Below are 5,693 nucleotides of genomic sequence, written 5' to 3' on the forward strand. Positions count from 1 at the left end.
GCACATGTGCCTGACCAGCTGTGATAAGGGAGGTAGGGAGCTATCAGTAAATTTGATCCAGTTACATCAGATTCCTCTGTGACAGTATGGATGGAGCCGATCCCAAACCACAAACCAAATGGGAAGAGGGGCCAAACCCAGCAGGCGCACACACTCTGACTTGATTTTCCATGAATCCAGAAAGCACTGTGACTTCTCTTAGATGTCTAATTTGGAATCCAAAAGAGAGAGGGGGGTGAGGAAAAACAGAGAGATGAAATCGATAGGAAGGTGGATCTTTCAAGAGTACCCAAAAAAAGAAAGAAAGAAAGAAAGAAAGAAAAAGCAGCAGCAGGACATGCTGGAGAGTCATCTTCGGTGGCTGAAGTGTCTACAACTGACCAACAAGGTAAATCAAATCTGCTGCCAATACATTCTTTTGCTGTCCAGATAAAACGGCAGACTAAGCTGGTGAACTTTCACCCTTCACCCGCGCTCTTCAAGCCAAAGTACAGATTAAAAAAAATCAATAACCCCAATCGATGAGAAAATATTTTTAGTCTCTAACTGAACGATATGTTTTGACAAGGCCAAAGAGGAGCACAAAAGAATGGCAAAAGATAAAAGACAGAAAATTAGGAATTTGCTTTATTGGGTGAGGTGGAATCACCAATCACTTTCTCTTCCCCTCACTGACATTCGTCTAAATTACCTCACAGCAAGGAAATAAAGTCTAAGGAGATGAATTTATAAAATGGCCTGATTCACCACCACGCAACTTAAAACCTATTATTGCTACCATTTTCTGTTGCCATTTTCAAGAAAGCAATCTAGAGAAATGCCCACGTTCTGAACAGAGTAGAAGGAAAGAGCATTTCCCCAAAGTGGAGAGAGCGAACAATGGAGCCACAGAGCCCCTGCCCCCACCCCGACCTGGAGATCGCATCCAATGCTGCACACGTCAGAAAGTGTTTAAAATCCACCCAATTTAGCTCCATTTTCTCTCGAAATATCCATTGTTTTTCATAACCCAGTACCCTTGAGGTCCTTTCATAACTGAGCAAATTAAACACATAATATCACCTTGTCTTCTGCCCCTTAAGCAGTAATTTATTTTCGGACGTAGCATGAGCCTGCTGTATTTCCAAAAATTATTTCACATTTTTCCTCAATTGAATAAAAATGACAAAGAAACATGGGACCCTGAATTTAAAAAAAAAATAGAAATTATCTCACAATTCTGTTTATTTTTGTACAAGAAAATCTTGAGCATAGAGAACAGTCTCAACAATTGATTAACATTTTGAATTGTTTATCTCAGTAACAATAATTGGTAAATAGATATATGGGATTCAAAAAATCTATATAAATCCAATAGACTGATAGTTGAAATAGTGGTGACCAATTTTATTTATCACTTCATTTCCTTTTTCCCCCAAATATCAATGTCCCATCTGTTATTTGATAACATGTGGAGTGAACTTAATGACTATCATTTTACTACGATTCCTTATTTTTCCTTTCACCAGAAGTTTAAATATACATTTTTTATATAAATACATAGTCGGGCTAATGGCTTCATCTATGTAATAGCAGCCAATTCAACCCACAGAAATCAGTCAATTCAATAGAAAAGACTGCCAAACCAATGGTTTGACATTATATATTTTGGCAGTCAAAGCATCAGTTCAAAAGCTCTTTGATTGGCCAACTTTTACAATGTTACTAAGTAACTTTGTTGTCAAGATCAACACAGAGTATACAATGGCAATTGTATTGGCCGGGTGAAGAAATCTGGACAGTCCAATTCCCATGGACTCTTCCATAAGATCCCATAAACCTTGTACACATGGGTTCTATTCACCCAAGTGATAGAAAACTTCAGGGGATATAACTACCTTCACTTCACCAGCTCCTCAAATATACTTTGATCTACTCACACTTTTGTAATTAGGAACAACGTACCTCTCTCTCTCTAATAAAAATCATACAGCATTTCTCTTTCCTGAGCATTTATTATACACTGAGCTCTCTGCATTTAGTGTTTTTACAAATCTGATTTCATTTAATCTCAGAACAAGCCTACAACATAAGGAATATTAATCTCAAATTACAGACTAGAAAAAAATATTTAGGAAGATGAAGTAAATGCTCAAGACTACACCAGCTAAGTGGTAGAGACAGGGTATAAACCAATTTCTGTCTGATTCTTATGTCTACAAAACCATCTCATTCATCAATGATATCCCCACCCAACTGGAACAAAGCTGATCAGAATTACTATCTATAGTCATTAGAATGACCAGAAAGTTATACTGGATCAAGTTTTAGTTCACAAACCAGTCTGCCATATTCAAACAGGCATGGAAGTCACTTTTAATTTATCATTAATGATAATGAATGTATTAAGCATCTTCTAAGATATTTGTGTGGGTACAGTTTACTAATAAATTCCCAATAGTTCTCATGGTAAAAAAAAAAAAAACACCTGCTCTCATACAGTGGAACATCAATGCATTATAAGTACTTTACAAGCACCTTCTATGTATACTTCATAAGCAAGCGGATGAGAAGCCAAACCAAGGGTGCAATATATGTTACCAATGAAGACTCATTTCCTTAGAATTTTGCAAGATAGTCTTGCAATATTGAATTGCCATATTTCACACATTTCTCAAAAACGGATGTCAATAAAATGCCATGCTTCATGTTGCCCATTTGTTCAGTTCTTTCAGCAAAGTGCCCGGAGGACTTTGGACATATGCTTCATCTTTTAAAAATTCCCTGAATTACTTACCATGGTGGTTGATTGTTGAAGCACTAGTGATTGAAATGAATAGGTAATTATGATGTTGAAAGCTTTCAACATGCCCAGGGAAGTGTGATGACTGCTTGAATTAGCTAACGAACACATGTCAAGTCACTGCCAAAAGATCTATCAAAAAAAAATCCATTATTTACAGTTGGGAAGTTACCAACAGTGTGAAAAGAAACAAAAACCAGAATGACCCTCTATAACTTCAACTAGATAGTCTGTTTCTCCATCATTTACAAGGAAAACAAAATATGTGAACGTGAATCCCAAGATGTTTTCAGAATGGGAAGACATCACAGACTCAGTGATTCACTGACTGTTACGATGCCCAAAATATTTTATTTCCAGTGGAGGCCCAACTTTTCTTAGCAAAATCAATCAACCTAGCCAACTAAATAGAATTCTGTCTTGTTTGGGGCTCACCTGCCAGTTGAATCCCAGGTTCTTGAGAGGGATACTAAGGTAGGAAGTTGACGCACCAAGTCTGGCCTGTGTTGAATTTTCCTCAAGCCCTCCAATCTAACTTGTGGAACTGGAATCAAATCCAGATTTCCTCCCATGGCTTGAGGGCCATGGTAGCTGTGTGGTCACTGCCTGGAATTTACTACCTATGAATCTTTTCATGGCCATTCATTATCCAGGTCTCTGCTCAAACATATCTCTGCAGAGAAGTCCCTCCACTCCACTACCTCTCTCACTCTTTATTCTTTTATTTTATTTTCAAAGCACCTATCACTATCAGAAGTTATCCCTGTAGACTACAAGTTCCAGGTCCACCATCTTATCTCCACTGTCTGGATCACAGCCTGACAAAGGTAAGGAATTCAGTATTTGTTGAATGAATGGATCTCCAGTGCAGTGGTGGAAAACTGGCCCTGATTCAGACTTTGTATTAAACCAACTAGGTATCAGGGAAGTCCCAACTTCACCTATCACACAGCAATAACATGATTCTTTAAAAGATCAAATACCAAATTCTTCATTACAGGTCACTTAAACACACAGACATACAGACACAGTCTTAGCAGGACAGATTCTCTGCTCCTGGGCTACCTGCCTATTCTTTGCCTTTTCACATATTCCCTCTGTCTGGAATGCTTTGTACCTCCACCTGATAATCTACTCAGTTTTCAAACATGTCTAAGTAAAACCCTCCTTATTGGATGCACATGGGAGTGGGGATCTAACCTCTGCCTCTACAGTGCTCCTGCCAGTCTTCTTTCATATTCCATTCTGTACAACACTGAGACTTTTACCAAATTCTGTCACATGCCCATGACCTATATATCTACTTCCCTTCACCAGAAATTGACTTCTCTGCCATATTCTTCTGTGGATCTCCTACTTATCCTTCAAAACTACCTCCAGTGGTTTACCACCTCTGTGAAGACTTCTATAAATCACTTCCAAATCAGACAGAACTAATCATTCCTTACTCTGGACAACATCTCCATCTTGAACACAATTCATTTTTGTATTTTTCATGCCCTTTAAGAAATATTTATTTTCAGCTATAGGACCCTCTCTTTCCCACTAGGCCAATACTTCTCAACCCAGATGATTTTGCCTCTCAGGGAACATCTGTCATGTCTGGAGATATTTTTGGTTGTTACAACCAGGGAAAGTAGAGAGAGTACTAGGGGCACCTCAGTGAGTGAGTACTGGTGATACTGCTAACCAGTGTACAGTGCCCAAGGCAGCACACACCAGAAAAGTATCCTGCCAAAAATGTCATTAGTACAAGGCTGAGAAACCCTGCTATACACAAACATCCTTGGGAACAGTTTCTTTGTTTTTGGCTCACCTGCTCATTACCCATCACAGGCCTTGAAAACACTGTACTTTTTCTGGGCCAAGGGGTGTGAACCAACTCCCAGCTTCAAAGACAGTTGCATCCATAGCCCACCTTTCATCCTCAAAAAGGTATGTCCTGGGGGTCACTGAGCCACAGTAAAGACCCAAAGAGGCAACTTTCCAACAACCATCCATCAGAAGCTTCTCCTGGTTGAAAAGTTCATCTCATCTAAAGGTCCATATGGATGTCAACAGTTAGTTATTGAGTTATTATGACTGTGCTTACCATATACTCATGTTCCCATGGACTACACAGGATATATAATCTTTGTTAGTCCTTATCTCAGGGGCTTTTGCAAAATTTCAAAATGCACTAAGATACTGGCTCTTCTCTTCTATGGAAAAATTCTGAAGTCAACAAAGAGGTTCTATACTGAGAATTTGTTTACTCTTAAAACAGTTGCAGAGGTGGAAATTTCCCTCTGGCATCTATGCTGGAAAGGAGAAAGCTGAGGCTCACATCCTATGAAGTTAGCAAGAACTCAGTTGTCTTCAAGGTATATGTAAGGAAGTGAAATCGCAATAATGGATACCCCAAATGAGGCAGCAAGTCAAAGCCATCTGACCTCGGAGCTTGCTGGGTCTGGGGCACCAAGAGTGAACTGAATGTAAAGGACTCTGGTCCTATTTTCCACATGCTACATAAGCCTCCTAGGTTACTGGGGAGAGAAGACGCCCAGGCAATGATTAAGGCTGAAGTTCTCAGCGGCCAATCAAAATGGAGCTTCTGAGCTAGATTTCATCTGAGTTGAAGTAAATGAAGAAGTGGACACTTTCTTTCATACGAAAGCATGGACTGAGATTCCTGCCTGTGCAAAGGCCTTACCTGATCAGTGTGGCCTGAGCTGGAAAGGCTTTCAGCCTTCCTTTTTATCTTTGCAAAGGATAACCTGGATGAGGGGAATGTTGCTTTTTCCTAATTCTATAAGTTTCTTCAGATTGCTTTTTCCTTAGAGAAAAGGGAGACATACAGAGTGTTTGCAAACAAGGTGTCAAGAGCCTAGGATTCAGAAAATCTGAATCCTAGGGCTATGCAGCCTTGAAC

The sequence above is a fragment of the Marmota marmota genome, unplaced genomic scaffold, assembly GCF_001458135.2.
Source record: "Marmota marmota marmota unplaced genomic scaffold, marMar, whole genome shotgun sequence".
Lineage (NCBI taxonomy): Eukaryota > Metazoa > Chordata > Mammalia > Rodentia > Sciuridae > Marmota > Marmota marmota.